Genomic DNA, 19,656 nt, shown 5'->3' with positions numbered 1-19,656 from the left:
AGGCGGTGCCGGTAATTTACCGGCATGGTCCAGGGTGCTAATAGGACCCTGGATCACCGCCTTCCGTGTAATGAGGCCCTAAGTAATGTTTAAACTGCAAAATGAGCGATGGAAGCCGTTGCACAATATCTTGAATGTAGCAGCCTCTCAAAGCTCTTAACTTACGGATCAGCAGGGCTAGATGAAAGGACCACCATGGATGCAACCCATCCTCTTCAGGGGTCTTACCTGTTGGCAAGGTAGGATTCCCCTTGAGCTATATTAGAAGGATTGTGGAGGCTTGCGCTGGATCATAATAGGCTTCTTTAGGTACTTTTTGTAGACTTCTCATTAAACTAATATAGTATGTTTTCCCCCAAAAGGTAAGTGCACAAAATGGCTTATCAGATAATCTCTTGTTCATTCTGACAGGAAGTTGTTCACTAAGATCTTTGCTAATCGAATAGCCCCTCCCGTTCCATTTCTTTTTACTAAAGAACAACATGGTTTGATCTCTGGATGAGACACGAGAGAATGCAAAACCATTACACATGGCAGTCTTACAAAGGAGGCACCCATATAGCCAGTACGCTAATTTGTTTCATCAAAGCATGTGGACGGTCAAACAGGTCCTGGAGCAGTGGTCGAAGTGGGTGGAAGCGGTTGGGAGCGGTACCCTCTACTTTTTTAAATTAAGTTTTACTGTTCCTATACTTTTATTTAAAAAATAAACCCTTCTGGAATTACTTCATTTTAAAATAAAATTGTAGGAAGAAGTTGAAACTTGCACTTCAGTGCACTGCATAGAACATTCCCTTGAACAGAAGTTGTGTTTGAGAGGTGTGGGGGGTTTGGACTGTGCGTGGGAGGGGTGTGGCGATGGGTTTTGTGGGAGGGGTGTGGCGAGGGGTTTCGTGGGTAGCGGGGGCATGCCAGCAGGGAACATAGTTCCACTACTTCTTTTCGTATACTTCGACCACTGCCCTGGAGCAACACCCAGAAAATAGGCAGGCCCATGGGTTCTGTTGAGTCCACAATTGCACCGACACACCAGGTACTTACTGTAACAACACAATTAAGAAGTGTGTTACATTTTGTGTGTGCAGTACAAATTTACGTTGTAAAGTCACACTGGTATAATCCTGAACCTTAAATATGATCTTAATAGGAGCCATTATAGGACATTGCTTACTCTAATGTGCTGAATAGGCACGTATTTATACTCACAACAGTCTGCACTTATATGTGATGAGTGTATAGGAAAAGGAACAATTTGAGATGTTTGTCTTTTAGAAAAAAGACTATGGGCCTCATTGCAATCCGGCTTTGCCATGCCGGTAAAACTGGCAGGATGCCGCCGGACTTGTGTATTTTTCCGGTCCCTGGATTCACGGAAACACCAGTGCATTACAGCCCCAGCGGTCCGTGAAGTCAGGCGCCAGAAAACGGTTAATCCCCATTCCCATTTGAGTCCCACAGGACTCAGTGGGAATGGGGATGACGGTGCTTCCGTGAAAGTCTGCGAGCGGGTGCCGTTACATGTAATTACTAACTATGATCCTGAAACTTAGACTAGATTCATGGAAGTCTGTAGCTCTCTGTCTATCTTTGATCATTACTCACTTCTCTCACATACAATCAGTGTTCACATCTTATGATGATATGATCACAAAGGTCAAAAAGACTTGGTAAAATGGTTGCTACTGCACTCAGCCTCACCAATGAGTCAACAAACCCAAACTGATGCTTGAGATGCAGGCATCAAAAAACTGCTGAAACAATATGAAACAATATAAGATTTTACAGGACTCCTTAGAATGAAAAAGAACCTGCTATGAGATTTTGCTCCTTTGTTAGATTTTGAAAATGGGACTCATTGATCCCAGTTTGTGCCTTCATATTGCAGATGACAAAGAGAGCAGTGGGCCATCTTTTTCCAGACAAATGACTTAAATATCCTAGAGTTATCCTCATTAATGTTCTCCCATTCCAAACAAGAGAATGTTTGCCGCCCCTTTCTTTTTTAGAAGAGCCCCTAACCACAGATGAATTCATATAATATTTGTTACTCAACAAAGGTCCCTGCACTTCTAATCATATAGGGGAAATCAGGTAGCTTATCTGAAAACCTCAAACTATAGGAACTGGGTCAATGTACAAGAAATCAATTTGTTTAAAGGCGATATATAATACATTTTTAAAAAAATACCTATACTGTCCAAATTGACACGGTTGTGAATCACTTTCTGAAGTGATTTATCTCGAGGGCTACCATGGCGAACACTTACAAGAAACACTTAAAGTGTTTACTGCTAACTCACACTGCCTGTAGAGATTTAAGCATCAAACATGTATGATGTGGTCTGTAATGTTTTTGATGCTTTGCTTGTGGACAGGACGTGGCGTTCTCTTTACTAGACTCTGGAACTCCCTATGGCTCCCCTGAAATTAGAAGAGGCTGCTGAGACCACAAAGCGAACTGGAGGCATAGGTAGGGAGCAGGCAATGGGAGTAGTAGGTAGGGTCTGGGGGAAAGGGAGGGGAGCAGAGGAAATACATGGGTTGTCAAAATGGATTATGTTTCTATTAATTTACTGAGACACTGCTGTAAATAAACAGCTTGAACGTAAACTGACGTAATGACAAGTGGAAGCTCGGTGTTGCTGTTCCTTGTCTCCAGGAAACTCATTTATGCCAGAAAGATAGGCATAAGCCTATGGGTTCTGGCATTTGGGATCTATGAGCCACATCACAGAATGTCTCTGCCACAAGGCTTGCAATATTCCATTTCAATCCATATGTGTAGTTTGTCTGTTCTAAGACAGACTTCAAAGGTAGTTAGGGGCGACTGTTAATGGGGGAGTCTGCACATGACAATACGGTATATACCGCTGTTACTAGGCTACACTGACCAGCCTAGAAATGTCCTGTGCCTATAATTGCATGCAGCCTATCCGTGTTTTTGCATTGACCAGCTATGAAGTGCCCTGTGTTCATAATTGCATCTAGCCCATCTGTGTTTTTGCATTGATTAGCCAAGAAGTGTCCTGCGCTTATAATTGCATCCAGCCTATCTGTGTTTTTGCATTGATTAGTCAAGAAGTGCCCTGCGCTTATAACTGCATCTAGCCCATTTGTGTTTGTGCATTGATTAGCCAAGAAGCGCCCTGCGTTCATAATTGCATCTAGCCCATCTGTGTTTTTGCATTGATTAGCCAAGAAGTGCCCTGCGCTTATAATTGCATCCAGCCTATCTGTGTTTTTGCATTGATTAGTCAAGAAGTGCCCTGCGCTTATAACTGCATCTAGCCCATTTGTGTTTGTGCATTGATTAGCCAAGAAGCGCCCTGCGTTCATAATTGCATCTAGCCCATCTGTGTTTTTGCATTGATTAGCCAAGAAGTGCCCTGCGCTTATAATTACATCCAGCATATCTGTGTTTTTGCATTGATTAGTCAAGAAGTGCCCTGCGCCTATAACTGCATCTAGCCCATCTGTGTTTTTGCATTGATTAGTCAAGAAGCGCCCTGCGTTCATAATTGCATCTAGCCCATCTGTGTTTTTGCTTTGATTAGCCGAGAAGTGCCCTGCGCTTATAATTACATCCAGCCTATCTGTGTTTTTGCATTGATTAGTCAAGATGTGTCCTGCGTTTATAACTGCATCTAGCCCATTTGTGTTTTTGCATTGACCAGCCATGAAGTGCCCTGCACTTATAATTTACATTTAGCCAATGTGTCTCTGGCATTGACTAGTCTAGATGTGATCTAACCATAACTAGCATCTGATAGGTATAGCACAAAGTCCTGCCCCCTTTCATCTAAACTAAATTAATTACTTAGATGTTAGTATGACCCTAGCTTAGTGCTACAATGACTTCTGCCTACTTGTCTAAACCAGCCCTGACGACACTACTCACCTGTGCTATTATAACCATTATGGCCACTGCCACTATAACATACCCCCCTAAGGATAGAAACCAGAGACTCAAGTCTAGACTGTCTCCTATCTACGATCCTCATAGAAACTCCCCTAACAACGCCAATAATCGAACTACTACCAGGTCTAAGAACCCCCCCTCCACACCACTGCAAACTACCAACACCAATGACCAAACACCCCCTAAAAATCACACCTCCGAGATACCCTATTTCACAAAACCTTGCCAATTGCCAACTCTGACAATATCCTAATGCTAACAGGGTCCCTTATAAACGCTAGATCAGTGGTAGCCCATGCTACTGAAATTGCAGATATTTTAAACAATGATCATCTCGATCTACTGGCCATATCTGAGACCTGGCTACATGAGGCCGCAGGACCAACTCTCATGTTAGCAGTACCTAATAACTACCAAATCATTAGAGTGGACCGGCCTAATGCCAGAGGTGGTGGCCTAGCCATCATTTTCAAAAGAATCCACCCTATTAGACTTGCCACCTCAGCTCCTTTCACATCCTGTGAAGTACTCACCGCCAAATTGCCCCCTCCAACAACCGTACTGTAACTATCCACTTGATATATAGACCCCCTGGGCGCCTAGGCACCTTCGAGGATGACCTACTAGTCTTCTAGCTGACAATACCAAAGATCACTGTCAAACACTATTGTTGGGAGATTTCAATCTAGGCTTTAATGATACTGGCAACAAACATGCTGAATCCATTGCAACTTTACTAAATGACCACGGCCTTATACAAAAAGTCCTCTCACCAACGCATATCAATGGAAGGACCCTTGACTGGGTATCTGACCTAAACTGCAACATCAATATTACTGAAGATGTCCCACAATCTTGGACAGATCATCACTTAATACATTTCTCTGCCACCTTAGACCTCCTCAGCCCCAAACCTAATAACATGGCACCACCTCTCCCTACCAGAAGTAAGAAGGATATTATTGCTGAAAATCTTATCCCACTTCTCCTCCCTGCCATCTCTAGAATGGAAAATAACAACAACCCTGACGCATTGGTAAATACCTTCAACAATGCTATGACTAAGGCACTGGACATGATTGCTCCTGTTAAACTGCGCAAAGCGAGGCAAGTAGTGCACCTGAATGCATGGTTCACCTCCCAACTTAAATCCTTAAAACTACAAAAAAGGAAACTCCAGTCTACTTGGTGCCACTCCCCCTCTGAAAATAACAAAAATAACCTAACTGAATTTGCAAAAATGTACAAAAAAGAAATAACCAAAGCCAAAAAGAACACCTTCAATGACAGGATCGAGAAAGCTAAATCCAACACCAAAGAATTATTCTCCAACCTCCGAGAACTAGAATCCCCAATCCAACCGACAGACAATGCCCCAAAGGATAAAGCATGGTGTACCAACATACAAAATGCTCTATCAAATAAAATTGTGACCCTACAATGTAAAATTACTATAAAAAGGCCTCACTACCACTCTCTGACCAACAAACTAGTCAACCCCCGGTGACTAGGATAACCACACCCTTTAGATTCAAAACCATTTCATTGTTGAAACAGAAAAAATAATACTTTCCATCAAATCTTCCAATTGTAAAGGTGATACATGCCCAGCACAGATAATAAAGGATGCAACTAGGGACCTAGCCCCTTTTATCTCCAAATTGATAAACTCTTCATTTAAAACCAATACAGCACCAACTAACCTTAAAGAATCTTGCGTCCTACCACTACTTAAAAAACAAACTCAGGACCCCATCATCCCCACCAGTTACAGACCCATCACCACTGTGCCATTTCTTCTTAAAATTTTAGATAGAGCTGCCTACATACAAATTCAGGACTATCTGGAGGCCAACCACCTACTAGGCTCACGACAATCGGGCTTCCGCCCCCTCCATGGTACAGAAACAGCGCTGCTAGACCTTAAGACACAAATTGAAGAACTAAAGGATAATGGAAAAATAGCTTTGCTACTCCTACTGGACCTGTCTGCAGCGTTCGACTTGGTGGACCACGTTGTGCTATGTAACCACCTCCAATCTGCCGCCAACTTCACTAATGATGCAACAGCCTGGGTCCAATCCTTCTTAGCCAACAGGACCATGAGAGTCTTTTCTACTTCAGCCTCTGCTGACCCTATCAATATAACCTGCGGGGTCCCACAAGGTTCCTGCATATCTCCCACTATGTATAATATATTCACCAAGCCTGTGACAAGTTGGATAGACTGGGTGTCACCTACACTAACTATGCAGATGACACACAGATCCTCATACCCCTTTCGGGCAACTTTGAGGCGGACTCAGCCTTGGTGAACAATATATACACCCTCATTCAGGCATGGTTGGGATCCCATGGCCTCTGCCTGAACGACGAAAAAAACGGAACTACTAATCTTAGGCTCTGAAGCTAATATCCAAAAACTCAGCCCAAACTACACATCCTTTAACATTGATAACAATCCCATCAAGGTGCTGTCTGTAGTTAAAACCCTAGGATTCTACTTGGACTCCTCTCTCACTCTTAAAAAGCAAGTGAACTCCCTCGCCTCATCTACAACGTACACCTGCAAACTCATCAGAGCCTTCAGACCATACCTTTCGAGAGCGAGCTGCACCACATTAGCCAATGCTCTTATTATGTCAAGGTTAGACTACTGTAATGCCCTGTACTCAGGAGCCAATACATATATTACAGACAAAATCCAAAGACTACGGAATAACGCTCTGAGGGCAGCATTGAACATCCCCTACAGAGAGCATATTACAGAATTCAGGAAAGAGGTAAACTGGTTGAAAATAACGGATGGAATTCTGCTCAAAACAACTTCCCTCACCTCCAAGGCCCTGAACAACCTCACACCTCCCTACCTAATGGATACAATTACTAGGAGAACAGCCACCCGCCCTACGAGATCCGCCAACTCATTTATGTTGGAGATCCCCAGGTTGAAACGTTCAAAAGGAGGAGGAACTAGTTTCCCTGTTAAAGCTGCACAATGCTGGAACAAATTACCAGTTGACCTCAGGCTAGAACAACCTTACCCCAAATTTAGACATAAGATACTCAACTGGCTACACACCAATGACACTAAACTGACGAACTGCACCCCTATTTCCCTACACGACCTTACATCCGCCCACTACACTGTAATCTGGTTAACAGTAGGTCGCTCCGCTCTGTCATATCTGTATGCAATATGGTTATACTATAATGTAGACATGTAAGGTTTATATTCGTATATGTACATGTAGGTGTGCATATACTGATATTCATGACAATGCCTCCTGACTTACCAAGACCATTGCTTTGTACTTAATGTATCCTGTACCTGTATCTTGCTCCTACTGCAATCACTGCTCTATGTATTGCTACCTTTGCACTGTAACTAAGTTTCAAGACTCCTTGTTTCTGTTGTGCCCGTCTACCTAAGGGCTTGGTGCGCATTACCAAACAAATAAACAAACAAACAAACTAATGATTTATTGACATTGCGGTTGGATTTGTGGGCCTGTCTGTGTGTTTTTCTGGATGTGGGGATTGTAGCTATGTCACCTATCCTAATTCAGGCCGTCTCCTAGAAAACTAAAGACCAAAAAAAAAGAAAAACCTTTGAAAAGTTTGTGAGAGTTTTCATCTTACTCTTCAATTTCTCAGAAGAAAAGGCCTATACATTGCAAACCGGAAACAAAGTGCTTGTTTTGTCTGATCATTCACCTTTAACCAGCAGAATATCAATTTTTAAACGATATCCACGATCAGATGTTGAGCTTCTGATGGAATCTGTTTAATCTATTTCGCACTCTGTAACACTTGTGTAGCAGCGCGATACAAATAAATTATCAAATCATATCAATACCAATTAGTCTGTAAGTTATATTGTCATGGAACAGTGTGATTACGGTCAGGTATCTGCTGAGCCTCTCTTAATATCCAGTACTTTAAAGGCATTTTTGCTGTGACATATATTTCTATATAAATGAAAGGGCTTTCAGAATACTGTTCAGCAGTTCTTATGACACCTTCCGGTTATAGAAAATAGGTATGCAGCGCATATTTTACAAGATGCTTCCCCTACTATTGCATGGGACAATCTGATAAGATTTGAGCACTGCAGACTAAGGGCCTCATTACACGGACGGCGGTAAGGGTTAACGGTCACCGTTAATGGCAACGGTGACCGTTAACCCTTATCGCCGTACTACGAGGTCCCTTTGCGGGTTGGTGCTCTAACGCCTGCTTTTTGCAGGCGTTAAAAACCAACCCGCTAAGGGACCTCAGAGCTGATTACGGCACCGCAAAATTGCGGTGCCGTAATTAGCACCTTCCCCATTCCCATAGAGCCCTATGGGGCAGAAATGGGAATGGGGAAGGGCAATGGCGGAAGGGGGATTTACCGCCCCACCGACCTTGGAATGGGGCGGTAAATCCCCTTTCCGCCAAGGCGGTGCCAGTAATTTACCGGCATGGTCCAGGGTGCTAATAGGACCCTGGATCACCGCCTTCCGTGTAATGAGGCCCTAAGTAATGTTTAAACTGCAAAATGAGCGATGGAAGCCGTTGCACAATATCTTGAATGTAGCAGCCTCTCAAAGCTCTTAACTTACGGATCAGCAGGGCTAGATGAAAGGACCACCATGGATGCAACCCATCCTCTTCAGGGGTCTTACCTGTTGGCAAGGTAGGATTCCCCTTGAGCTATATTAGAAGGATTGTGGAGGCTTGCGCTGGATCATAATAGGCTTCTTTAGGTACTTTTTGTAGACTTCTCATTAAACTAATATAGTATGTTTTCCCCCAAAAGGTAAGTGCACAAAATGGCTTATCAGATAATCTCTTGTTCATTCTGACAGGAAGTTGTTCACTAAGATCTTTGCTAATCGAATAGCCCCTCCCGTTCCATTTCTTTTTACTAAAGAACAACATGGTTTGATCTCTGGATGAGACACGAGAGAATGCAAAACCATTACACATGGCAGTCTTACAAAGGAGGCACCCATATAGCCAGTACGCTAATTTGTTTCATCAAAGCATGTGGACGGTCAAACAGGTCCTGGAGCAGTGGTCGAAGTGGGTGGAAGCGGTTTGGAGCGGTACCCTCTACTTTTTTAAATTAAGTTTTACTGTTCCTATACTTTTATTTAAAAAATAAACCCTTCTGGAATTACTTCATTTTAAAATAAAATTGTAGGAAGAAGTTGAAACTTGCACTTCAGTGCACTGCATAGAACATTCCCTTGAACAGAAGTTGTGTTTGAGAGGTGTGGGGGGTTTGGACTGTGCGTGGGAGGGGTGTGGCGATGGGTTTTGTGGGAGGGGTGTGGCGAGGGGTTTCGTGGGTAGCGGGGGCATGCCAGCAGGGAACATAGTTCCACTACTTCTTTTCGTATACTTCGACCACTGCCCTGGAGCAACACCCAGAAAATAGGCAGGCCCATGGGTTCTGTTGAGTCCACAATTGCACCGACACACCAGGTACTTACTGTAACAACACAATTAAGAAGTGTGTTACATTTTGTGTGTGCAGTACAAATTTACGTTGTAAAGTCACACTGGTATAATCCTGAACCTTAAATATGATCTTAATAGGAGCCATTATAGGACATTGCTTACTCTAATGTGCTGAATAGGCACGTATTTATACTCACAACAGTCTGCACTTATATGTGATGAGTGTATAGGAAAAGGAACAATTTGAGATGTTTGTCTTTTAGAAAAAAGACTATGGGCCTCATTGCAATCCGGCTTTGCCATGCCGGTAAAACTGGCAGGATGCCGCCGGACTTGTGTATTTTTCCGGTCCCTGGATTCACGGAAACACCAGTGCATTACAGCCCCAGCGGTCCGTGAAGTCAGGCGCCAGAAAACGGTTAATCCCCATTCCCATTTGAGTCCCACAGGACTCAGTGGGAATGGGGATGACGGTGCTTCCGTGAAAGTCTGCGAGCGGGTGCCGTTCCACCCTCCAGTTCTGACCCTGGCGGGAGGGACGGCACCCGCCCGCAGACTCGTTGTGTGCCGGTCCAGTAACAACGGTGCCAGTAGGCTTACCGGCACCATTGTTACTGGCACACTTGTAATGAGGCCCTATGTTTTGCAAAAAGTCAACACAATAGACATTACAACTGAGGCAGAATGTTTGAGTAGATTATTAATTAGGGAATTTAAAGTTACCGCTGGGGGCAGTCTGAGGGGCTCCAGATAATTACAGGATTGCAGCCAAAACGATTGTAGAATTACTGACATATTGCAGAAGTATTTGAGTTCATCTACATGCATCGTGTATCATGCTTCATGCATAATTTAAAATAATATTTTAACCATTGCCATCCTTATTATTCGTAATACAGAGAAGGGCCATGACTGACCCTTCTCTGAATGAAAAGAGTGAGAAGGTGGGCCTATAAAATACTTGCTTTTCACCCCCTTTCAGGGTCCCCATGCTGAACTTATTCTCCTGCAGTAAAGGAAGCCCTTACCATCAGAACAGGAACATTAAAATGCAATGCATTTAGGGTTCTGCTCTTGGGTGAAGGTAAAATATGTCTGGCCTTTTCTGGCAATATACCACCTATAATTAGGTGGTATTTATCGCTGGTGGTACTACCCCAATCAGGAGGTATAAGAAGCAGTGTTTCTTAATACTTCCTGTTTTACCGTTGCTGCCTCAGATGCAATGGGACTCATTACACGGACGGCGGTAAGGGTTTACCGGTACCGGTAAGGGCACCGGTACCGGTAAACCCTTACCGCCTTACTACGAGGTCCCTTTGCGGGTAGGTACTTTAACCCCTGCTGTTTAGCAGGCGTTAAAAACCAACCCGCAAAGGGACCAGGGTGCTAATTACGGTCCCGCAATTTGCGGCACCGTAATTAGCGCCTTCCCCATTCCCATAGAGCCCTATGGGGCAAAAATGGGAATGGGGAAGGGCAATGGGGGAAGGCGGAATTACCGCCCCGCCAACCTTGGAATAGGGCGGCAATTCCCCTTTCCACCAAGGCGGTGCCGGTATTTTACCGGCATGGACCAAGGTGCTAATAGCACCTTGGTCCTCCGCCTACCGTGTAATGAGGCCCAATGATGTCCAGTATCCTAATGCCTTTTAAAATAACTCAAGGTATTTAATGGATAGTTCTAGAATAATTATACTCAAAATGTCGTGATTTAATGAAGGAATGCCATCTTAAATATGGAAATAATACAAAATAACAATATACACTCACATTGTTCCCTTGTTCGTGTTCATTTTAGTGACTAGCGGGATCGCATTCTTTGGCAAAATGTTTGTCAATTTAGTGCCACATTTTATTTAGCATAATGCATGCACTGCTTCACATGAGTTACAGTGTCACCCGACAGCTCCCTCTGGCTGCCGCTAGGTGCAGTGCAGTGATGTGCACTTTGCACATATTGCAAACTTCTCTTGGAATGCGACTGGGTCATGACAAATATTCTGAAAACCTGTGGTTATGGGAATCTTCAGTCCCCCACCCTGACACATATTTCTAGACGCTCAACTTTTACAGTAACTTGAGCTGTGGGAACCGTAGTAAATATGACCCGAGGGTCATCTGGGGGAACTCACGAAGAGTGAATTCTACAAGAAAATGTGTGTACTTGACTGTTTCACTGGAAACAATTGTGTCCACCTGGCATTCTTGAGCCGCTCAAAAGCTTCCATACTAGTGAGCTCGCTTTAGTCATTTTCGCCCACTTTTTCTGTCAGGTGAAATTCACACAGGGGATGAATTACCAGTGTCAATAGTCATGCGTGAGGTTTCAGAGGTTACGTTATTGTGCAGCTACAGAGTGTAGTCTTTTTCTGCACCCACTCAACCACAGATTCGCTGCTTAAAATCCAGATGCAACTGTTCATTTAATAGACACGCACAATCCAGATTTCCTTTGTATCATTACAAGCTGGTTCAGTTATCCTTGGGAATCAAATCCTGGAGTCCAGGACTGCTGCATGGCCAGAAAAGAACGTGGCAGAGAGCATACTCAGGTTGATATGATATTATAGGTCATTTATAACATGCTTAACTCCCAGAGGTTTCTTAGCTAAGTGCGGACCCGGGGATCGAACCTGCGGGGCTCCCTGTCGTGTTGCTTCCAAGGCGAGCACGTTGCCCCTAAGCTATCCCCTCAAGGGCATGTGTACTTCCGGTGGAGCATATCCTGTCCCCCACTGCTTCCTGTGATTCGTTCTTTTTCCGTCTAATATTACAAACATGCTTGTATGGCGAGGTTCCCTCCTTTAATTGTTCTAGGACATGTTAACTATTTGTTAGCAGGTTGGCCTCAATAGCTGTCTGGAAGCGCTATAATACTTGAATCTTTTTCTTTGGGTGTGTTCAATGCCCTCCTCACACGCTAGAGGGATCTTTTAATTTGTTACATTATGTTAATTATTATTTATAGAGCACACTTACTCCCATAAGGGGTGCCATGGTGTTGGCCTATTATTGGACAACTAACTTCGAAAGAGGTACACCACCCAAAAAACATTCTATAAACATACAGAACTACGGGAACAGAGGGAAGCCAGCCTACACATGCTATCCCAGATGAATACATTAAGCTGAAAAAAAGAACCTTTTCAGGAGTTTCATGTAAATGTGTGATCTTCAATGTTTTAGAAAGAGTGCAGAGTGCTCTTCCAGGGGTTAGCTGCCTGAGCTGTGAGTGTTCGGCATCTACACGTTTCATGCCCTTATATTAGAATAATGATAAGATCATTGTTTTCTGATCATAAGTATCAAAAGGTTTTCCATCGTGGGAATATTTCATTAAAATAGTGCCTTGTTCAGGAAAACTGCTTTTTTGGCTATGCAGAGAAGCATACACTGTGTGCGTCAATGTACAGAAAGCCAATGAAGTTGGTTCAGCTCTGGCCAGATGTGCAATCTCTTTCGCCATTTTAATATCAATCTGACTAGCACATTCTGTATGCATTTCAGTTTGTTTATGACTTGTTTGGAAAAGTCATGGGGATAGAAATGCCATAATCCAATTTGAAAGCTATGTGAGGGCTCACTATGAGGCCCAATTAAAAAAATAAAAAAATGAAGCAGAAACGTGATCTTTTTTTTAGCAAAGGACCTTAGTTGGCAAAATGTTTCCTTTGAGTTGGTCAGGCCATACAGCCATTCCTTTTTGAGATCGCTTACTGACCCTTTTGGGGTGGGACACAGACTGATTTGCATATGGTCTTCCCCCTTCTGTAATGGCATGGCAGGAGAAGAAGGATGGTCTGGAGGGTTGCCCAGAGCTGTGCCAGTGGTTGTGATAGAATCAAACCCTTCCATCCATCGCCTTTTGGGTTTGTTAAAGTCACTTCAAGACGGACGGGTATGCGCAGATGTGGGTCTTGAATCTGCTGGGGCTAGAGCCGGAACATGTATGGGGATGCTTGCGGTCTTGTGCAGAAGCAATGTGACCCAGTGGTTTGTGCTGGACTGCCCCTTTTTGGATGGGACCAAGCCTGATTTGCATATGATCTTTCCCCTTCTGTAATGATTTGGCAGGCTGAAAAACGATGGTATGGAGGGCTGCCCAGATCTGTGCCAGTGGTGATGATTGTTTCAAACCCTTCCAGCCATCATCATTTTGGTGTTGCTATTGTCCACTCTTACATGAGGATATGATGATGATTTATTATTGGCCCCTGATAAAAACCATCCGAAGATAGAGAAGTCTTCTGCTCATAATAACCAGTCTCTCCTCAAACAATTAATAAGGCTATTACAAATGCTAGTGTACTTTGTCCGAGTACCTTGACAATGATGTTTCCCAATATTAAACTTGAGTTTAGAGCCATCATTAATTTGTCCCTGATGACGTGGGCCCTTTTACGCATATGTCTACTCTTCCCTACGATAATTATAGAGGTCCTTGCAACTGCTCAGCATCAACACTTTGTGGAATTGCAGAAGATGTCGCATCCCCATCAAGCCAGCTTTAGATTGGTTCATTTGAGTCAAGTGGTGGTATCTATGGTGAGTGACATTAGAAGAGCACTGGATAGTAACAGTATCTGAACCATGATCCTGATTATCTGCATCACTGTAGACCACTGTCTTACCCTTGGTAGATCATCCAATCTTGCTGTTTGAGGCCAAGCTTTAAGGTGGCTAAGGTCTTATTGATTGGATAGTAAACAGCAATTTTTGACTCTTCCAGCGCAATCCGTCTGTATTGAGGTGTCCCGCCAGGCTCATCTCTTTCTCCTTTGCTTTTTAAGTTGCCTCTGTAGACCCTCGTTCTTCTTCTCAGAGTGCATGGTATTTAGTTTTATTTCTATGTGGATTACACTCAAGAGCTCCCATGTTAAAAAAAGGCCTGAAGATGATCTTGCTGGTTCTGTAAATTCATGTTTACAGCCTGCACCTGGATGAACAAAAGCAGACTCAAATTCTAGCCCAGTGAGAGATCCTTCTCTGTGGGGAAAAATATCAATCCTTGGAAGATATCCATCTGGCTAACCTCTTTGGGACAATGTTCATGACAGGTTTGCAAGGACAGCCACATCATTATGTTGGTTGATGACCAACTGTACCTGACATCCCAGGTGTGGGCAGTGTCTATGTCCTCTCTTTTCCAGCTCTGAATACGTAGAAACATCTACATCTCTAGCTTTTCCACACTGTACCACTTTAGTCCATGCTTTTAATTCATCCAGGTTAGACTGTATTAATGCTGACAGCCTAGGCCTGCTCATGCGTGATAGCAAGTGGCTCCAACTAATGATGAATACAACTGGAAATGTCTGGCCTAAAATGTCTGTGTTGGCTGCTAGTAGACAGTAGGATACTCTTTGAGATTGCTTGCAGGGACTGTGTGACACTGGCCCCTGGTTCACACAAGAACCTACGCTCGTAAAATTGTCTCTGATCGGAAATGCGCAATCCCCCGGTGCATCCTAGTTTCAGAAAAGAGGGGAAGGGTGGCGGGACATTGCCCAGGCCTCTCGCTTCTGGAACTCCCTTCTTTAGAATCATAGCCACATCTCAGATCACTGTGAATTCAGGAAGAAATTCAAAGATAGGCATTCCTATTTAGCTCCCTGTAGCACGCCTCTGCAGCTAACCTGTCTTTTCCCACTTTCCCTGGTGACAGATCCTGTTGCCTTGTGTTTGCTAGTGCCATGAGGCTTCAGTGAGATGTGCAAGCAAGTGTCATGCAAATTGCAATCAACAACATTATATTGCTTTCTTTTATGACAAATATATTGAATTCCTTCTCGTGACCATGTCTTTTTTTCTGGTACCCTACTTCACATACAGGAAGCCCAAACCTGTTTATAAATGTGGGGCTGGGCTCTGTGACCTATCAGTAAAATACATTGTTTTTAAAGTGACTAATTGATATGCAAATCACCTCCACTGAATTTCAATGTGTGCAAATGTTCACATACATGGTCCTTGTGAATACCATTAATACATCAATGTATGCTTCTATTTGGTAGGTGAACAAGTCTAACTGTAGATAGTGAGGGGTAGTTCTCTCTGCATGTCTACTCAGTGCTGTTAAAAGAAGTGCTTTTCATAGCCACTGTGACTAATTATATTTAAGCTTTTCCACTAAACCTGCATAGGAAACTCATTCCGTACATCCACCCCGAATACTAAGATTCCTGTCACATCAGCATATGCTGGATCCAGGAGTAGCCAGCCTGTCACTTCCAGATGTTATGACCTACAACTCCATGATGCCTCACCACTGACTATTCTGACTGGGGCCGATAGGAGTGTTGGATGCATTTGGTGGTTTTGGTGCTTAGCCATTTTATGCCAAGAAGAGCCATTGTTACAAAGTTACATTTATTGAGTTTGGGGACCAGAGAAAGCTACCCGCTTTTCGATTGATCCTTTGAGGTGTTATAAGAAGGATCATCCAGATTCAGTTCCTTGCCCCCAACTCTGAGACCCTCATGAAGAGTGCAGGCTAACAACATCCATTGAATAATCTTGTGAAGCATAAAAAACATTATTATTATTATTATTATTATTATTATTATTATTATTATTATTATTATTATTATTATTATTAATATTGATAATAATACTAGGGTATCAATTGAGTGGAGAGCTAGCTTCGGGAAGCAATGGAGTGCTTGTTTTACAAGTCATAAGGGGAGTACATTATGATGGAAGCAGATTGCAAGGGAACAGCTTTTTTATTGTGTTATTGGCTGCTCATACTCATACACAACCTTGCAAAAGAGTAAAAATTATAATTTTACACTAAAAAAAATAATTTCAATACAATCAGTAGACAAGATTAGAAAACCCAGAAAAGAAAAGAACAGCAAAGAAGAGGAGAAACAAAACAAGACACATATTTCAATATATTAATACATATAGCAAAATCCAAAATAATTAATTTCCAAACTACCACCACATCTTCATGAATACATGATTAAGAAAATGTGTAATCTCCCAACCTGCCTCCCACATTTACCTAAGCAGACCAGCTAGATGTAAAATCCTAAAAACAGCCATTGTGACAACAGTTTCTTACCCACTTGAAATGCGGCCAAAAAGTCTCCCCGATTTAGCACAGTTCGATTGTGTACGTACCTACTCAGCCTAAAGGATCTATGCACCTTGAATGCTGGTCATCCCATGAGAATGTGCTCTCTATTTTGTAGCACTTCTTCAGGGTTGCATAGATTGCAACCCATTTTAACAACATTCTCCAGTGATTTGATCCGTCGATTTTTCTCCTGTGGGAACCAGAATCCGGGCCTGATCACGACTTTGGCGGTATTAGCCCTACCGCCAAACTCCCCGGCGCTAATAGCGCCTGATCACAAGTTCGGCAGTATTGTTAATCCCCATTCCCCATTGAGCCAATTCGGGAATGCCCCATTCCCCATTGGGCTCAATGGGGAATTTTCGTGCTCTTACCGCCGGCGGATTTCCTGCCGGCGGTAATAGCGCAAATTGTCGGCGGATTTCCCCCCAGCTCAGGGCTGGGGTGAAATCTGCCGAAGTCCTGATTTGGCGGACCCTTAAATCCGGCGGTAATAGCGCTACCGCAGGATTTAAGGGTTACCGCCAAAGTCGTGATGAGGCCCTCAGTCTGTATCTGTATTTTTTAGATATTTAGGAATCATTCCCATGGGCTTGTCAAGGGGAGAGAGGTTCTTATATAGTCTATGGCCCTCATTAGGACTGCGGCGCTAAACCATGGTGCTATTAGCCATGGAGAAAGGGGGAATTACCACCCCATTCCAAGGTTGGCAGGGCGGTAATTCCCCCTTTCTCCATGGCCCTTCCCCATTCCCATTTTTTCCCCATAGGGCTCAATGGGAATGGGGAAGGCGGCAATTACGGTACCGCACATTGCGGTACCGTAATTGCCATCAAGGTCCCTTTGCGGGTCCCTACTTTAACGGCTGGTCCAGATCAGCCGTTAAGGTCGGGAGCCGCAAAGGGACCGCGTAGTAAGGCATTAAGGGGTTAATGGCGCCGCAGCCTTTTATGGCGCCGTTAACCTCTTAAAGCCAGGGTCCTAATGAGGGCCTATATTCTCTTATCCTTGCCATTGTACTAATCCAATCCGGTCTAAATTACATTTTTTTACCTCATTAGGCTGATCAATTAGGTCTTTAGAGGACATCTCAATACCGGATAGCACCTGATATGCTCTTGCATAAACGAGCAGCTAAAGAAGCGAGCCTTAATTGTTTTCATCTGTGCAGCAACTTGGTTTGCCTTAGACATAATGTGAGTCATAGATAGTTTTGCATTATCTGCTGCATGTAGTATGAATCCTAGATATGTAAGTGTTTTAGTGGGTGTTAATGCCTGATTGCCTACCCTCCAAGTGTGTTGGTTTTCTCTTCGTTATTGCACAGTTCATTCAGCAATGAATATTCTAATATAGCATTGGGTTTCCTCTGCAGATCAACCTGGGTCCTGCCTAGGAGGAGAACATCGTCTGCATATGTTAAATAGGGAACAACTACCAACAAAATTCTTGGAGGAACAAATTCAGACCTAGATAAATGGTCTTCCAAGTCTGACAAGTACAGATTGAACAGGCAGGGAGCTATGACGCAACCCTGGCGGAGACCCCTCTCTACCCAAAAACTTTCCATCAATGCTCTCCGCCTGCTCAATCTGACCCGTGGGAATGTGTGCTCATGGAGGTTGACCAAAACTGATAGCAAATGCCCAGGGACTTGCCAGTCTCTTCACTTGCACCACAGAAGCTTTCTATTGATGCAGTCAAAGGCCTGCATATAGTCTATTGCTGCCATGAACAGGGAAAGACTTCCAGATTTTGCTAATTCTTCTTTCAGCAGGCTCACCACAATACCATTTAGTTCTGTATCCAGCCCCTTCTGGAAACCGGACTGGCATTTCATCGATCGATGACTTGCAGTAGCCCAGTCGACCAGTACATACTATTCCCGCAATGATCTTGCTTTCACAGTCGAGAAGGGAGATAGGTCGATATTTATCAGGTCTAGCTGTATCTCCCCTCTGTAACTGAGTACAACTGCAGCCATTGACCATGAAGCAGTAATCTTTCTCGCCCCTAGCACAGCACTGAACAAAATAAATAGAAGCAGTGATCACATTTCCTTCTGGATTTGATTTGAATGCAGCATTTGATAGGCTATTTGGACAAGCCATTCTCGAACCAGAGGATTTCTTAATCATCATCTCCACAGACTAAATTGATATTGACAGGTCCCGCAGACATTCCACAAGTTCAAATTCTATTTCACGTGAGGACTTCTATACATGTGCCGGAAATGGGCTACCCACTTAACTTCTGATATAGGTTTGCTCTGTTGGCCACCTTGTGATGAGTTGGTACCATTTGCCAAATCCTAAACATTCCTAGAGTCATGTTGTGTCAGAATGCTAAGCATTCTTGACCCTTCATTATAAGACTGGATACATTTATAACCCCTGGTCCAGTTTTTGTAGCTCAATCTAAGTTTTTTTTGTTTTTCGTTTCATGGAATACATTACGAGATCATGGTCACATTTACCTAGTGCCCCTAAATCCCTCTGCAGATCTTTCTTTTTATTTTGAATTAGCGTGTCAAAAGGGTTTGTTTTCCTGCTTCCATTTAACGTTCTTCCCTTAGGCTTGCTATTGAATCTCTCGAGAAATGCTTGAAATAAGTCAGGTTTGATGCTATCTCTTTTTTGCTCCAGTGTTGTTTTAGAGAGAAAATTAGAAATTGCCTTATTATATTTTGAAATGTTACCTAAGTATCTCGAGATTCTGTTAGCGCTCTGATTGACAACTACATTTGCAAGCCAAGGGCAACTATTCCGTGACACTTCATAGTTCATTCCCCAGGTGACCACATGATAGTCACTTAACTCTGTCTCCTCCACCTTCATTTCCTCACAGCAATCAAAAAAGTCAGAGAAAGGGTGAATTAATCCAGAAATGCAAATGTCTGCCATGTTTTCCACTTAGGTTAGGGGGGATATCACTGACAACTGAATCATTGGCAATCTTTAGGTTCCGGGTTTCATAAAATTCCTCCCAAAATTTACCATCAGCTTGTGGTCTCTGATTTGATACCATTGTCCCCCACGTCTGATCCCCTTTTTCCACTAACAAAGAAAGACAATCAGCATTTAGATCTCCCGCCACCATGGCATCAATCCCAGTTTTATCACAAAAGTACTTTTCGCAAGAATCACCCAATTTATATAAGATGTCTCTCAAGTCAACACACCTGGGATTGCTATACATA

This window comes from Ambystoma mexicanum, chromosome 7q (genome assembly GCF_040938575.1).
Source record: "Ambystoma mexicanum isolate Mex_15411 chromosome 7q, UKY_AmexF1_1, whole genome shotgun sequence".
In the NCBI taxonomy this organism is placed as follows: Eukaryota; Metazoa; Chordata; class Amphibia; order Caudata; family Ambystomatidae; genus Ambystoma; species Ambystoma mexicanum.
This window is presented reverse-complemented; position numbering follows the sequence as displayed.